General features: G+C 41.2%; 1 long non-coding RNA gene across 1 annotated transcript; it reads right to left on the bottom strand.

Annotated features, from left to right (window-relative positions):
* Positions 1-271: 271 nt before the first annotated feature.
* Positions 272-17,744, bottom strand: LOC132541233 (uncharacterized). The gene is made up of 4 exons (XR_009552401.1): positions 17,667-17,744; positions 15,882-15,992; positions 9,323-9,376; positions 272-586 (listed from the first exon to the last, which is right to left on the bottom strand). It is a non-coding gene; the product is annotated as an uncharacterized LOC132541233 (long non-coding RNA).
* Between the last annotated feature and the right edge of the window lie 288 nt (positions 17,745-18,032).

The raw sequence follows: 18,032 nt of genomic DNA, 5'->3' as shown, positions 1-18,032 counted from the left end.
CCAGGTTGGCTTTGGTCAAGTTCTCTCCAACCCAGACAGCACGTGCCCAGGAAGAAAGACCCTCACACTAGCCCGGCATCTCATAATGCTTATGCAAAAAAACTTTCATGTCCAAGACACCAAGGTCCCAGGATAAATTCCTACCATAAGCCAGAATTGAGCAGTGTTCTGGAAGAAAACAAACAAGAAACACTGGTTTTTTTGTTTGTTTTTTTAAGCTCATTTATTTATTTGTTTAAAAAAGGAGACATTAACAAAACCATAGAAGAGGCAAGAGGGGTACAACTCTGCACAATTCCCACCACCAGATCTCCATATCCTATCCCTTCCCCGATAGCTTTCCTATTCTTTATCTATCTGGGAGTATGGACCCAAGGTCGTTGTGGGATGCAGAAGGTGGAAGGTCTGGCTTCTGTAATTGCTTCCCCGATGAACATGGAGTTGACTGGTCGATCCATACTCCCAACCTGCCTCTCTCTTTCCCTAGTAGGGTGGGGCTCTGGGGAAGCTGAGCTCCAGGACACATTGGTGAGGTCGTCTGTCTAGAAGTTTGGTTGGCATCATGATGGCATCTGGAACCTGGTGGCTGAAAGAAACACTGCTTTTAAGAAAGGTAACAGATTAGTCATGGCCTCTAGTTTGGCTCATGTCTTTAAATGCCTCTAGACTGTTTTCTTCCTTAGGAACTACTGTAGGAGAGTACCTGTTTAACTGTACTTCCTTTCAGAGGCTGCTGCTGGGCCTTATGAGAATGGTCATAACCCTCTTCCCCAGTATCATACTCCCTTCCGCATACAAGCAGACAGCCTTGTAAACACACACACACACACACACACACACACACACACACACACACACACACACACTCAGGAATTGTATGCAGGGCTAATTGTTTCATTTAAGTCAAACCTTAGCAGGACCCAAGGGTTTTCTTCTGATTGTTTTACATTTGTATCTTGTAATCTTTGCTTCTGTGTTGATGAATTGACTCATCAAGCTATAATAGGATTTCAGACCCTGTTTCTTACCATCATTACTAACTACTATTTTTTTTTCTCCATGAACACTATCTTTATAACAATCCTGACTTTTTTGAAAATTCTCCTGATTATCTTATGTAGTTAAATTGTATTTTTTTTCTGCTTGCATGGGGTTCAGAAAATATAGGAAATTACCCTAACAACCCAGCTGTCCAGAAATTGATTCTTTTATTTTTTTTTTCCAGAGCACTGCTCAGCTCTGGCTTATGGTGGTGCTGGGGATTGAACCTGGAACTTAAGAGCTCTAGGCAAGAAAGATTTTTTTTTTTTTTGCATAACCATTATGCTGTCTCTCCAGCCCAGGAAATTGATTTTTATAGTTAGCTTCTTTGGGTTAGTGAGGGGGAGGTACAGAGACTCCCTCAAAAGATCCAGTGCTTAAAGAAGTGACCACAACAGAGTCTTGCCTCCTCTCTCTATCTGTCTCTCTCTCCCCATGTGTGTGTGTGTGTGTGTGTGTGTGTGTGTGTCTGTCTGTCTGTCTGTCTGTCTGTCTGTCAGTACCGGCTTCCTTATTTTTCTTCCACTCATCTTTGAGATGATTTGCTATTCATCACTCTCACTTCACATGGCTCCTGATACACCATGGCCCCAAGGATTACAATTTCATGCCATAAACTTTCCATCTCAAATATCATTCCTTACCCACTGACTTAGTGTGTTTCCCAATTCAAATTCCTGAGAGTTGGAAATGGCTGAGCTCAGCTTATCTTTTTCTCATTGTCACTGACCAGACTATGGTCTGGTTGCCCCTGGGTAGATGCTCCATACATCCAGACTCAGACTAAGGGGAACACAATAATCACAGAGGGCAAGTTATGATCACTGAAAAAGTAGGAATAATGACAGGCAGATAGTCCCTTAAAGAGGACTGTGGGTAGGTGAGTACCAGTGAATATCACTAGCACACTGGCTAACTAACAATCTCATCAGTTTTGACTGAGAGAACCAGGAAGTTAAAATAATTGGCATACACTCTTAGGCATTTATCCAAAAGACATGCAAATATTAATTGAAAGGGATATATGGACTCCTATATACATAATTCACAATAGCCAAAAAATGGAAGCAGCCTAAATACTCATTGACAGATGACTGGATAAAGAAGTTATGGGATGTATACTCCATAGAATACTACTTTGTAATAAAAAATATAATAGTGTATCATTTCGGACAATATGGATGGAACTGAAGGTGATTTTGCTTAGTGAAAAAACTAAAGAGATGAAATACAACTACCACATAGTTTCACTCATATGTAAAATCTAGAGAACATATGAACTTGCAGAAAGAAAGAAAGAAAGACAGACAGACAGACAGAAAGAAAGAAAGAAAGAAATGAAAGGAAGAAATGGAGGAGGAGAAGAAGAGGCAGCAAACAAACTGTCTCTAAGATTTAGTGAGAACCGTAGGGTAGTTATCATTGGGAGAGCGGGGTCACAGAACTTTGGTGGTGGGTGTGCTATGGCAATATACCCTGTAATCTTACAATCTTGTAAACCACTATTAATCACAAACAAAAAATAACTTGAAAAAAATAGTATAAATTTCATCCACTATAACTCATGTTTCCTACACAAAAGAAACCCTCTCAGTCATTCAATAATCTTGTTCAGACAAACTGTACCTAACCATATTGGTCTCACAGCCTCCATAGGTTATAAGTAGCAAATCTAAGAGGACAAAGGACTAATATAGCCAGATACTAGTAGCATGAAGAGTCAATAGCCAGGAGGCTGTGGGCGTGGCAGAAAATCTATGAAGAGCAGACACAAGAACTCATATAGCACAGTAGTTTGGGACTACTTAAATTGTAGGTTAAATTCATCCTTATCTTTAAGAGCCCCCAGGGCACTGCTGTTTTATAGTTTCCTTAACTGTAGCTAATGTTCACATTGGTAAATCTTGAGTATATAAGGAAAGGCTAAATTCTGTTTAGACTATCCAGCTTAAGAAGGTAAGGCATTATATAACACACTTAGGAAAAATACCCATGCAATTTAACAATTGGTGTTCAAATTGGTAGACCCTCAGCTATCCAAAGCAAGTCAGTGGCTCAGTACTGTAGGATATCCAGTCATAAGTGTGTGATTTTTACTGTTGGTTTCCAGGAACCAGCTCCTTCCAGCTGCTCAAGAGAAATCATCCTGTTAATCTCTCAAAATCATGCTGTACAACAAGACACAGAGAAGTACAGCAGTAAGGAGCATATACTTTGCAGTTCAGTAAATCTGGGTTTGATTTCTGGGACTTCAAGTAGTCAATCTTGTCACACCTATTCCTCCATTTCCACATGAGGAAAATGCACACAATAGTGCATCTCTCAGAGAACTGTGGTAGTTTAATACTTAGTGTCTATAGATATTTTTACTTTGGAACTTCAACAAAAATTAGTGCAACACTAGGGGAAAATTTAAAACCTTGTGCCAGTGCAATACCACTATGGAGCAACCTCACCAGGTCAGTTTTTGCATTCTTTACTTCAGTTGTGAACAGAGAGAGAAAAGACACCCCAGTACCATTTCAATATCATAGAACTTCCACACTGTGGTAGGGCCTTTTGAATTATAAGGCATACAGTCTACTGTGTGAGATATCTCCTGGCCACCTTTGTTTGTAAATTAATTTTTTTTTGCCTCCAGGGTTATTGTTGGGACTCAGTGCCTGCACTAGGAATCCACTGCTCCTGGAGGCTATTTTTCCCCTTTTTGTTGCCCTTGTTGTTTATCCTTGCTGTGGTTATTGTTATTATTATTGTTATTGCTGTTGTTGTTGCTGGATAGGAAAGACAGAAATAGAGAAAGGAGAGGAAGACAGAGAGAGGGAGAAAAAGATAGACACCTGCAGACCTGCTTCACAGCTTGTGAAATGACCCTCCCTGCAGGTGGGGAGCCAGGGATTCAAACTGGGATCCTTAAGGCGGACCTTGCACTTTGCATCATGTGCACTTAATGCTTAACCCATTGTGCTACCACCTGACCCCCCAAAATTTAAATTTGTATATGGTTTTCTAAAAAAAGAAAACAGTTAAATTAAATTGTTTTAATTTGTATGACACTCAGCTTTTATTTTTTTTATATCATGGGAGTATCACCACTCTGGACTATAATTTTTTTTCAGATGAAAAAAGAGTCAGAGACATAGGGAGAGAGGGGAAAGATACCACAGCACCAAAACTTCTTCCAATATGGAGAGGCTAGGCTTGGACCTGAGTCACATGGATTGCAGAAAGAAAGAAAGAAAGAAAGAAAGAAAGAAAGAAAGAAAGAAAGAAAGAAAGAGAGAAAAGAAAAGAAAAAGAAAGAAAAAGAAGGAAGGAAGGAAGGAAGGAAGGAAGGAAGGAAGGAAGGAAAAGACACCCTCCCAATTGAGCTATCTCTCTAGCCATTCCATTCCCCCCACACCCTTTGTCCCCCGCCCCTCACCTAACAGTGACATAACAACAACAAAATACTTAAGTAACAAACTACCAAAAGTCTAGAAATGGATCTACCCTATATGACCCAGAAATTCCTCTACTGGGAGTATATCCTAAGGAATCAAGCACACCCAAAAAGATCTGTGTATACCTATGTTCATAGCAGCACAATTTGTAATAGCAAAAACCTGGAAGCAACCCAGGTGCCCAACAACAGCTGAGTGACTGAGAAAACTGTGGGCTATATATACACAGTGGAATACTACTCAGTTATTTTTTAAATTTGCTGGAGGATTAATGCTTTACAGTCGACAATAAAATACAATAGTTTGTACATGCATAGCATTTCCCAATTTTCCACTTAACAATTCTACCCCCTCTAGGTCCTCCTCTGCCATCATGTTCCAGAACCTGAACCCCCGCACCCCACACACACACCCCCCACACACACACCAGTCTTTTACTTTGGTGCACCAACTCCAGTCCAAGTTCTGCTTAGTTTGATCTTGTTTTTCAACTTTTGCCTATGAGTAAGGCGGATATCTTCGCCCACCCTGTCCAACGCTTGACATCTCGTCACCCAATCTGGTCCCCTATGCCTACACTGAACTTCTCTGTTCCAGTCTCTTGGAAACAGAGTTGGCAGTCAGCTGAGGTAAAGAACAAACACCTCATCACAGACCCCTGCAAGCATCAACCCGGCTTTGACCTAGCACGTTATGATTGGGCCCTCCTCAATCGCTATCGAACAGGCCATGGCCGGTGTGCCGCTATGTTCCATCGCTGGGGAGCCAGAGACTACCCGAACTGCCCCTGTGGCTACAGACAGACTATGACCCACGTAGTCAACGACTGCCACCTCTCCAGATTCAAAGGAGGTCTCGAAACTTTACATCAGGCTCAACCTGACGCTGTTGACTGGCTACGGGAGAAGGGCAAACGCTAGAAGAAGAAAGACTATTCAGCTATTAAGAATGATACACTCACCTTCTTTAACTCATCTTGGATGGGAATTGAAGGATTCATGTTGAGTTAAGCCAGAAAGAAGGATCAATATGGGATGATCTCATTTATGGACGGGGTGGGGGTGGGAAGATGGGGGAACTTTCAGGTCCTGGTGCATGATAGTGGATGGGACCTACCTAGGCTGGAGGTGAGAATGTTTTGCAGAAAACTGAGAAATTTTACACATGTAGCAACAACTGTTCTTACTCAAGAATCCTTCCAATAAAAACATATTTACAACACAAAGAGTACCACCTCAGTATACTTCACTTTAGAATGTGTCCAGAGGCATCAGGCATGGAATGTCAATCCTTCAGCCTCATTACTCGGGTGAAACCTTCCCTTTCATAGGATTCTCTAATTCCATTTCAGGTGGTTCACTTCCTAACAAAGTCCCAAAACCTAGGTATAAAATAGGTCCCATGAGTCAGGGTATATGTTCATATGTATCCATAAATTAGGGCAAAATATATACCTGGAAGCAAAAGTGCACAATAGTCTGCAGTGAGTCTGTATATGCAGCAAACAAACAGAAAGATCTAAAAAGACACCATAAAGTTCCTGATGAAATAGTTTCTACTTAGACTTAGAAACCCTCCTCACCTACTACCTTTTATACTTCCCTAAGTAACTCCAAAGCTAGCCTTATCAAAGTAAGGACTGCAAAAGCTGAATAAGGGCAAGAGACTGGCATACTTTAAGGATGACTCTTTAGTCACTATCAGGCCACCCCATCAGCTGGGGCCCTATTCGGGGAGTCCTGAGATTCCCAAACAGACATGATGGGCCTAGACCTCGAATAAATCCCTCTTTCCATTGTTACCGGTCATCTCTATCAGGAACAACACGATAGAGGTCCCCCACAGGACCTTGCCCTAAACTTGAATCAACAACAATAGAGAATGTTCCATCCTCCGAAGGCTTGCAACATACTCTGTGTTCCACCTGAGGAAGATGGGTCCTGAAATTGGGGCAGCTTGGAACGTTTCTACTCATGACCACAGAATGTGCTACAGAGATGCAGAGGTCACATAGGCTTCTAAGCTGAATATGGGCCCTAGATCACATCAAATCAATGGGGTTTATAGTCAACAATATTTATACACCTTTCCCATATTTGGGAGCTACTCTCTTCCCTGATCCAGCTTTCTGGTCTTTTTTCCAGCCATGACATCACCTCCCTAGACAATAACTTGGATCCACCTGCATATCAGATGTCAGGCTCAGGAAAGAAAAAACAACAAACTAGTATCATCATAGTTCCTTTGGAATATAACTAAAATATGCCTACTAACTATCTACAAAACAGAAACCCCCCCCCAACTTCTTCTGAACGATTCCAGCCTTTAGGTTCATGATTAGTAAACAATTTGTTTAGCTCTATATTAACTCTTTTTCAGCCACCAGGTTCCAGATGCTAATATGATGCCAACCTGGGTAGATGACCCCACCAATGTGTCCTGGAATCCCGTTTGCTTACCCAGAGCCCTGCCCCACTAGGAAAAGAAAGAGACAGGCTGGGAGTATGGATTGACCTGCCAATGCCCATGTTCAGCCAGGAGGCAATTACAGAAGCCAAACCTTCCACCTTCTGCACCCCATAATGACTCCCAGAGTGCTGAAGAATAGGAAAGCTATCAGGGGATGAGATAGAGAGTTCTGGTGGTGGGAATTGTGTGGAGTTACACCCCTCTTATCCTATGGTCTTGTCAGTGTTTCTATTTTATAAATAAAAATTTAAAGAAAAATAAATAAATAGTTTTAAAAGAAAGATTCCATGGTCGGCTGGTAGTGCAGTGTGTTAAATGCACGCCCTACAAAGCACAAAGACCAAGGACCTGTGAAGCAACTCCCTGGCTCCCTGGGGAGTTGCTTCACAGGCAGTGAAGGAGGTCTGCCTGTGCCTCTCTTTCTCCCTCTGTCTTTCCCTCGTCTCTCCATTTCTCTCCGCCCTATCTAACAATGAAGACATCATCAACAACAATAACTACAACAACAATAAAAAACAAGGGCAACAGAGGGAAAATAGATAATTATAATAATAAAAGAAAGATTCCAGTAACATCTTAAACTTAAAACAATATAACAGATAAGTCACATAGAGTTCTTTGAGGAGACATACAGAAATGAGAAGCCAGCTCCAGTACCCAAGGAGAAACATGGTGACACTGAAGTTGCTTGCCTGCTCAGAGTAGGTGTTTGATATTGTTAACTTTGTTTTAGAGACAGAGAGACACACACAGAGAGGGGAAGAACCCTAGGACTGAAGCTTCCTTCAGTTTTGTGGGCACCTGGCTCAAACCTGGGTCATACACATGGCAAAGCAACACACTAAGCAAGTGAGCTAATTTGTGAGGGTCTAAGAATGGAGCTTTTTAAAAGCAGGCAGAGAGACAAAAAAAGGACAAATTTTAATTATCTCAAGAATCTTTCTAGTGTTTTTTGCCTTGGTTAAAAGATTATTTTAGAAATGTTCTCAAAGGAATAGCAGACAATTTCAATTGAAATAACTTTTTTTTATTATCCCTGCTTCTCCTTCCCTACCCCTTTTACAGGTCACTTTATTCAAGTTCAAAAAGCTACTATGAAAGAATAAGAGCACTGTGATGTCTCCAGAATTCATAAAATCTTGGGTAAAATAGTACCTTAGGCATATGGTTTGCCTGCCTGGCTAAGAATTCAGTTACCTTGGTCATTTTCTTCAAATAACCATTATTACATTCTTTTTTTAAGAAAAAAAATAATAAAAAACTTTTGGCTTTCCATAATCTCTATTAGATGAGAGAGAGAGAAGAGTTTAGCTGTCAGATGAAAGGTGAAGACATCAAATTCACAAACAGAAAATTGAAAAAGTGACGGCATGTTCAGTCCGTGCTTTTCCCTAGACCCAGTGTAATAATATGTATTAAACAAACATTAAAACAATACATGTACCAATGCCCCCTTCAACTGTGTGCTTGGCTCACCAAATTGAAATGAAAATTTCTACCTCTGCGTTATTCCAGGAAGGTTGACAATCTGTTATCATTGACTTAGGCATATGGGTCTATCTCATCATGTTATTTTTTTTTCCTCAGGGGATTCTTGCAATTTTTTTAACTGTTAAATATTTCCTTGATGTACTAAGGATCTGAGTTTGTTTCTTTTTAATAAAAGTGAATTTTACCATTATTAAATTGCTACTGTTGTTTTGGGGATGAATTCTCAAAATCAGAATAAAAAGATCCCTTTCATATTCATCTGCTAACCAATTAGAGTAGAATTTTTGCAAGCAGCTGCTACAAAGTCATATATTTTCTTGTGTACAACTGCTTAAACAATAGTTAAATTCTTCTGTCTGGTGATAAGTCAATGGAAACCAACCTCAGTTCATTACAGAACCACTGGAAATGGCAACGAAGGTTTAAGCCTTGCTAGCCATAGTCACATGATTGCTGGTGTGTTTTACCAAGTGCTCTGTTGAAAAAAAGCTTCCAGGTTGGTTTTCTGCACATCAACAGAGTTTTATGACTTGTTAGTGATGTCTGCCTTGAATATAGGAAAGGAGAGGGATAGTATGCTTGTCACTTATTCAGTGCTTGGGCAGAAAAGTTCTAACACTTAAATTTTAGAATATGTAATTTTAGCCACTTGCCAGATTTCTTGAAAGTTCATGATGTATGGTAATTTGGAAGTATTATTGTAAGGCACATTTTTGATATAGTTGATGGATAGTTTCTACTTAATATATTTTATGATGTAACAACTATTCCAAAATTGTGGAGTAACATGTGATTCTAAACAACAGTTTTACTATACTATGAATTCCCTGAGTGAAGAATTTAGAAAAGACACAAAGGGAGGGTGGGTGGGCACTTACCTCTGTTCCACAAAGAGCTAGTTGAGAAGACTTGAAGACTGGGGATCTTCCCACCTGCAGGGGGAAATCTTTTCAAGTGATGAAGTGGTGCTGCAGGTATCTCTCTTCCTCTCTCCCTCTCTATTTTTCCTACCCTCTCGATTCCTGGCTGTCTCTAAATAAAGATTAAAAAAACTTAAATAAAGGAGACTGGGGATCTTTCAATGGTCATGAGTAGAAACCATCTAAAGAGACAGTTCACCTGGAAGAGCACACACTTTATGATGCACAAGCCCCAGTCACCACAAGGGGCACTAGAGAAAGAAGTTTCATGAGCAGCAGAATAGTATTGTAGTATCTCTTCTCTCTGTCTCTCTTGCGTCTCTCCCTCTCTTTTTGAAGGAGCAAGTTTACTAGGAGCAGAAAAAAAGAGAGAGAAAGAGGGAGAGAAAGAAGGAAAAAAGGAAAGAAAGAGAGAATGAAAGAAAAAGCAAGAAAGAGAGGGAGGGAAAGGAGAAACTCACTCACAGGTCTGCTGGTTAATATTGTCAGCTGAAACCTCAATATCCCAGTTGGAACTACTAGCCAAGCCAGGACACTCACACATGCAAATGTTTGAAGTTCCTCACAGCATGATGACTGGGCTCCAAGAAGAAGCAATATCCCCCCTTGTACCTCAGCTCTAGAAGACTGCCATGGCAGGGAAAGTAGATTCCACTGCTCAATGGAAAGAATACAGTCACATTAGAAAAAAAGCATAAAGAATGTGACATATTGGTACAGCCACTTTCAGAAAATACAATCTGCCATAATCAGTCTCAATAAACTTTATAGTTCCTCGTTTTTCCTCAATAATTGCTTGCCTAGACATAAACAACAACAAAACACTTGACCTGTAAAAAAAAAAAAAGTGATAGCGCAGCAGGCTAAGCGCTTGTGGTGCAAAGTGCAAGGACCAGCGTGAGAATCCCAGCAGGGGGTCACTTGACAAGCAATGAAGCAGGTCTGCAGGGGTCCATCTTTCTCTCCCCCTCTCTGTTTTTCCCTCCTCTTTCCATTTCTTTCTGTCCTATCCAACAATGATGACATCAATAACAAGAACAATAATAACTACAACAATAAAACAAAAAGGGAAGCAAAAGGGGATAAATAAATACTTTAAAAAGCAGTTTTTAAAAAATGGTACCTGAGAAATTAAACTTTAATGAGGACTTAGAGAGTATTAAGATAACCATTAAAAGTTTATACAGCAAGCCAATGATAGGGAAATGAGATTCAGAAATGATTTGCCTTTATATACATTTTAATCTTTACAAATAAGATGTTTGCTAATAGTCTTAAGTTGTTTCCCTAAGTAGGATCATTATTTTGACAGACCAGATACAACCATTTAATTTAGTGTTTCTCAGTGTTGTCACCACTAATCTTTTGTGTTAGGTAGGCAGTGCTTGGTCATGGGTATCTATTTTGTGCATAGTAGGACATTTAACTGTATCTCTAACCTCTACCCCTTTTCACAAGTCATGAAAATGAAAAATGTCTCCAAACATTGCCAAATGTTGGAGGGGGGGATATGGGGCAAAATCATACCCAGCTGAGAGCTACTAATCTAACTCTAAGAAGTTTCATAGATTTCAGAGCCCCATCTCACAAACTACTTTTAAAAGCTCTACATCGATTTATACTGTAGGAACCACTACTGTTCATAGTTATTCAATATGTTCCATTCATTCCACACAGTTAGTTTCCAGACTCTGTTTAAACATTATCCAAAAGGGGAAACAAAACAAAACAAAACCTTTCTCTACCTCTAAGACTATAGGATTAAATCAGGCAAAATAATTTCAGGGAAAGAAAGGGAGAAGACATTAACACATTGGGCCACCAGACTCCAGGGTGAGTGAGGCATGCCATGGTGGGGGGGGGCAGGAGATAGAGCCCAGCTGTACACACTTGTACTCATCACCTGCACTTCACAGCCTCCCCTCCCACTTTTCAGGGAGAAGGTGTGAGATGAAATGAGTCGTTCCTAAGTAACAGTGTGCTGAAAACAAGGATTGGTTTCTGTCCTGGGGTGTTACGGCATCTGAACTGTAAGCATAGGACAGAGAGCAAAACCATGGTGTGCACCTGATTCCATGGAGCAGAAGACCTGCTAGGTAAAAGAGAACTGTGCCCATGTATACGCAGATATGTGGACATGTCTGGATCTAGGGCTTGGCTGGCAGTGGGAGTGGCATGAACAGTTCTCAGCTCATAAATAAATCGACTCTGAAAGAACTTCAGTTATATTTTATAATGAATTTCTCATAGTTGAAATTCCTATGTGTCTATTAAGTCCCTGGATCATGAGACTTAACTTCTAAAGAGCTATACCATAAATCTACAGGACACGGTCACCATGTGTAACAGTACTTCTATGTAAAGTTGCATTCAGACTTCCAGCTAGGATGTCAAAAACAAATCTGCCATGGCAAACCAGTCATCAGGCAGGTGCTCCAACTCTCTATCAATTCAACAAAATTTCCCTGGCAGGATGTAGATGCAGGTGGTTCAGAGAGAAACAAGTCTCTGCATTTAAGGAGCTCAGTTCCCAGCCTGTAAACACACGGTACATGAAGGGAGAGCTAAGATAGCTTTTCTGCCCTGCAGGTGCCTCCATATTGGCTTGAAGTTGGGGCTTCTGGAGGAGGAGGTAAGGACAAAGATGGTTTGGGACATTCTTGTTTGTTTATTATTTTATTGAGGAGTTAATTACAGTAATGCAATGGGTACAATCTCCCATCTCTCCATGATAAGTGTTTGTAAAATATTCTTGACTTCAACTTAGGATCCCATAGACTCCCCCCTCTCCTAGTACCCCTCTCTTCCCCTCCCTCCCCAGAGTCCTTTGCTCAAGTGTAGTACACCAACCCCAGTCCAAGTTTTACTTTGTGATTTCCCTTGCTGTCCCTGTCTCCCAAGTTCTACCTGTTAGTGAGATCATCCAATACTCACACCTCTCTTTAAGATTCACCCCACTCAGTAATATTCCTTCAAGCTCCATTTATGGTGAGGCAAAGATTGAACTTATTTTCTTCTATAAATTTTAGAATTTCTGGTCTAAAACCCAGGTCTTTGATCTAATTTGATATGATTTTGGTGCATAGTGGTTTTATTTGTTGTTTTTGTTTGCTTGTTTGTTTTGCTTTTTGCCTCCAGGGTTATCCCTGGGACTCAGTGCCAGTACTAGGAATCTACTGCTCCTGGTGGCCAGTTTTGCTACTTTTATTGGGCAGGACATAGAGAAATTAAGAAAGGAGGAGGAGACAGACAGACAGGCAGAGAGAGAGAGAGAGACCTGTAGACCTCTTCACTGCTTGTGAAGCAGCTCCCTCTCCCCCGCTACAGGTGGGGAGCTGGGAGCTCAAAACTGGATCTTTGTGCAGGTCCTTGAGCTTCATATTATATGCACTTAATGGGTGGTGCATAGTGTTGAGTAGTAGCCTACTTTCTCTTTTCTATGTGACTTTCTTTTTTCTATGTGGCTGTCCAGTTTTCCCAGGACCCTTTGTTGAAGAGAATTTCTTTTCCCTATTGAATGGGAAGATTTGGGGGCCTTTTATTATATTAGATGGCTGTATATCTGCAGGAACATACAGGGCTCTCAATGCTATCCCATTGATCCAAGTGTCCATTTTTATTCCAATACCATGCTGGTTTAAATATTATTGCTCTGTGGTATAAAGTGAAGTTGGGGGTGGGGAAAATAGCTTACTGGTTATGCAAATAGACTCTAATGCCTGAGGCTCCAGGGTTGCAGGATCAATCCCACACACCACCATACACTGGTGCTGAGCAGTGTCTGGGAAAAAAATTCTTAAAAGGTGAAGATGGACAGGTGAGTGGCTGAGGAAGTTGTGGTATATATACACAATGGAATACTACTCAGCTATTAAGAATAATGAACCCACCTTCTCCAACCCATTGTGGAAGGAGCTAGAAGGAATATGTTAGGTGAGTCAAATCAAAAAGAGAAAGATGAGTATGGGATAATCCCACTCATAAACAGAAGTTGAGAAAAAAGAAAAGAAAGGGAAAAATACAAAGCAGAATATGACTGAGTTTGGAGTATTTCACCAAAGTAAAAAAACTTTGGGGGGAGGGTGAGACTTTCAACTTCACTATAGGGGAGTTGGGGTTGGGACACAGACCTTTAGTGGCAGCAATGATGTCAATATACACTCCTATTAACATATAGTCTTATAAATCACTAGTTAATATGGGAGAGGAAAAATAGATTGTCTCGAACTTTTTGACGCATAGACTCCAGTTCTGAGTATATAGACTTTCAATCTAAGCACTTAAGTTTTCACATTGGTAACCTGATTGAATTTTAACAGTGGGCTTAAATTGCTAATACATTTTTAATAATGACTTTTCTTTGAAATATTAAATCATCTTTAATCTTAGACCAGAAGCAACTGGTCTTGTCAGTATATAAGATACAGCTATTTATAAACAACATTAAATGACATAAAACATGGTGAGGTCTTGCATGGTACAGCAAATCCTAACCATGCGATTTTCAAAGTAAACAAAATTCCAAAATAACTTGGTAATAACAATAACTATCTAATGTCTTTTTAAACTCTATGACAGCAGGAACCTTCCCCATTCTCTGTAAAACCCATATTTCTCCCAGTCATGGAGCCTCTGGGATATGGCTCATTTTCCTTTATGCTTCTCTCAGTCCATACCATTTGACACTGTATCTGCTGATTTTAACTAAATAATACAACCAGTACCACCTCAACATGTTTCCCTTCAGATTGTGTCTAGAGACACCAGGCATGGAATGTCAACCCTTCAGTTACATTACTCTGGTCAGACCTTTCCTAGCTCATAGGACTCCTTAATTCCATTTTAGGTGGTGCACTTCCTAACAAAGCCACAGAACCTAGATACAGACCAGGGCCTATGAGACAGAGCACATACAAGTCAGCAGTCAGCAGTCTTCCCACACCACTGAACCCTTCCTGAATTACATCACGTGCCCTATTTCTTCCCTTTGTTTCTATCAAGTTTATTTTTTTTAATTTTTAAACATTCTAGTCTATCTTTATTTTTTAATTATTTATTGGGCAGGCAAAATAGCTTACTTAAATAGTGTGCTGCTTTGCATGTGTGTGACCTAGGTTTGAGCCCAGTCCCAACCACATTTAAGGAAGATTTGGTGCTGTGGTCTCTCTTTCTTTGTATCAAAAATGTACTTATTAAATATGATATATAATTTCACAGGATAGAGAGAGAGGAAAGCCAGAGTACCACTCTACTACTTTGGTATAAACCAGGAACCTCAAGCATATGAGCTGTTTTCCTGGATACTTAGTTTTAAGTTTAGATGGATTTAATAAACCAAATTATTTGAATATATTAATTTGGTTTGTGAACTTTATCTTCTATGATCTATGGTGTCTTTTACCTGGTAGTAATCTTGGAGGATGAAGTAATGGGATGAACTGATTTCCCACATTATGATGCCCAAAAACCTGGTATCACCTTTTCAATGATATTTTTCTGCACCTTTCTGCACTTGTGGCCACATCCATTCTTATTTTCTGTGGGCATTGGGGACAAGAATGGGAAATAGTGAGCAAAACGCTTCTTACCATCATGGGGATAACATATTTTATATTTCTATTTATAACACTTTCTGTAAGTGTTTGATTGTTTTTCAGAAACTGGATGGTTGAGGCACTTCATAAGTGGTAGGGCAGTATTGCAGATGTCTCTCCTTTACTCACTTTTTCTAGCTCTCTATCAAAAAGAAAGAAAAAGGGAAAGACTTCGGCTGAGTTGTATCTATCCCATTTTGCTTGTTTGTTTTTCCCACCAGGGTTATCACTGGGGCTCAGTGCCTGCACAACTTCATCACTGCTGGTGGATTTATTTTTTTAATAGAAGCTGAGAGGCAGAGTGAGAGAGACAGACAGGGAAAGAGAATGGGATACATCTGCAACATAACTGCATTGCCTAAGAATCTTTTCCCCTGCAGGTGACTGGGGGCTTGAACATGGTAACATGTCCTTGTGCATAGTAACATGTGCACTCTACCAGTTGTGATACTGCCTGCCACCCCCATCCCATTTGTTCTTATCTTCTGTAGCAGAACTAAATGTTATCACACAATACAGCAAAAGCAATTTTGGTTTTTGTGGAATCAGAATTTGTGGGTGGGGAAGGGCAGCACAAGGGGTGTATATTACCCCACGTAATTACTGTATCCGTTCTGGGCATGGGTCTGTTCCAACCAATTATGTTGCACTTAGAGCAGTGATTGACTTCCTTAATGTGGATCTAGATGACACCACTTCCGAGAATTGAAGTGTGTTGTCACTGGAAAATGTATCTGTATCTGAATAATGGTTGCTCCATGAAAGAACGAAAGAATTCACCTTCTGAAGCAGCAGTTGAGCAGGAGTTCCAAGACGCAGCTCATGGGTCATACCAAAACCCTTTCCCCATAGCCTCACTCTCACTGCCATTCATTACTTAGCGTATAGGACCAAGTCCATTACTTTTAGGAGAAAAATCTTACCAGGAATAACCACATCCATCCAGGAAGAGAGGAGGATACATGTTTTGTATTTGAAACCACTGCTACAGGCTAGGAGAGAGACTCCATAAGGAATAGGAGTGGATGGTGACTCTGCAGCCCCTGCAAGGAATAGAAAGACTCTGGAGCTAGGAGGAGAGAGAGATGAGCAGCTCAGGAGTCCTGGTGGGTCTTCCTCATGCAGAGTTGAACATCTCTGGTATCATCACTTTGGGACTGCCTGTCAGGAAGGGATGTTCTCCCAAGGGATCTCTGTCCAGGAGACCCACACATAGGTGTCAGCAGAGGTGAGAGTGGGAGAAATGCCACCCACCAATGGCCCATCTCTGAGTAAATGGAAACCAAGGTCCTTATTCTTTTGTTGCTATTTTTGTTTTTAAGATAGAGGCAGTGAGAGAAAGAGAGAGAGAGAGAGAGAGAGAGACCAACCACAGCTCGAAAATTTCCTCCAGTGCACTAGGGGCTGGTTTAAACCTGGATCACACACAGAGAAAAGCAGCACACTGTCCAAATAAACTGTTTCCTGGGTCCCAAAATTGATCTCTATTTCTTTCTGTCTCTTCCTTTCTGGAGACAACAAAGCAGAAACAGTGAAAGAGACCACAGCACTGCCATTTTCTTCAATGCAGTGGGAGCCAGGCTTGAACCTGGGTTGCACACATGGCAGAGCAGTGAGCTATTTCACAGGCCAGGTGTCCTCATTCTTGAAAACAATGAACTTCACCACATTAGCAATGTCAGAACTCAGGAAACAGGTGTGGGCACACAAAAACAATTGAGGCTAGTCTGGGACTATCCAGAGGCTAAAGTGGAGGTATTCTTTGGGGGTATTTGTGGAAATTCAATGGGCATCCTAGGCATTTCAGTGTCTGGAGACAAGGAGGCCTCCCCTTGCTGGCTCCTTTGCTCTTCCACTTTGCTGTCATTAGTCCTGTCTCAGATGAGCAGCCAGTCCATCTGGACCCCCCTTCCCAGTGTTGGAAGGAGGCCCCACAATCTTTCCTGTAACGATTTGACTCCCCTCTGGCTTCTGACACAGCACTTCCTTGCATCCTGAGATTAAGGCAAAGAAAGATCTTACTCACCACCTGGCAAAGTGCCTTGCACATAGTCAGTGCTGAAAAAAATGCCTATTTGTTGAGTGAGAAAGCAAAATAATCCAGGAGGGAATGAGATGAGGAGGAGGAGGAGAATGAAGAGGATGAACTAAGGCTGGGAACTTCCAGGAAGCCAGTCAGCTGTGGAATGAAGGAGAATCTATTCCTGCTGGAGAGAAGAGGGTGCCCTTGGGGGTGTGTGTGTGTGGGGGGGAACTACTAGGCACCTGCCAACTGAACATGTAGGCACATTACCATGTCACTGGGCCAGGGGCTACCCCTCTCCAAAAAGAAAATCTCTTGATGCTATGCAGAGAGGCAGGCAATCTTATTAAACAGCCAAATGTCAGATCTCAAATATTTACACATTATCTTGCCATGGAACATGTTTCTCTACCCGGGAATCTAGGGAAACTGCTCTATCATGCACACCATTGCCAGAGTGATATTCCAGAAACCTGCTCAGAAGCTTCAAACACAGTGTTTGTTTACTGTTTGTGGTCACAACATTTTTGAAAAGCTGATGAAAGCTGTGGTCTCCTTTGGGGTGGGGAGACATAGTTTGTTACCACCTTCCTCTTCAGTAGCTTTTCTTGATATTTTCGGATACAATCTGTCACCTGGCTAACAAGGTTCCAACTCACTCACTGCTCTTTCCCACACCCTAGACACACCTTGTACTTGGAGTCAGAGGTCCTGAAGTTCCTTCAAGGTGCTCATGGGAGGAGAGGCAGGAATTGGGGCCCCCTCAGACCAAGCACAGGCTGAGTAATAAAAGAGGGAGGAAGGGCAGCATCACCTTGAGCTCCACCCTCTTGTGTGCCATCTGAGTAAGTGCCAGTTCCTTGTCCTCTCTGACTCAGAGCTGTCCTTGGACTTGCATTTCCTGCTGGTCCCAGAGCCTCTGCTGGCTCAGATTCCTGGACATTCCTGATACAGAGCCTGTGGGGCAAACAGGATCTGACCTCAGGAGAATGTTGTGCTCCTTCTTCTCTGCCTATTCAGCTCATAAAAAATGAATTCAGGGCTTTGGTAG

This window comes from Erinaceus europaeus, chromosome 11 (assembly GCF_950295315.1).
Source record: "Erinaceus europaeus chromosome 11, mEriEur2.1, whole genome shotgun sequence".
Lineage (NCBI taxonomy): Eukaryota > Metazoa > Chordata > Mammalia > Eulipotyphla > Erinaceidae > Erinaceus > Erinaceus europaeus.
This window is presented reverse-complemented; position numbering and strand designations above follow the sequence as displayed.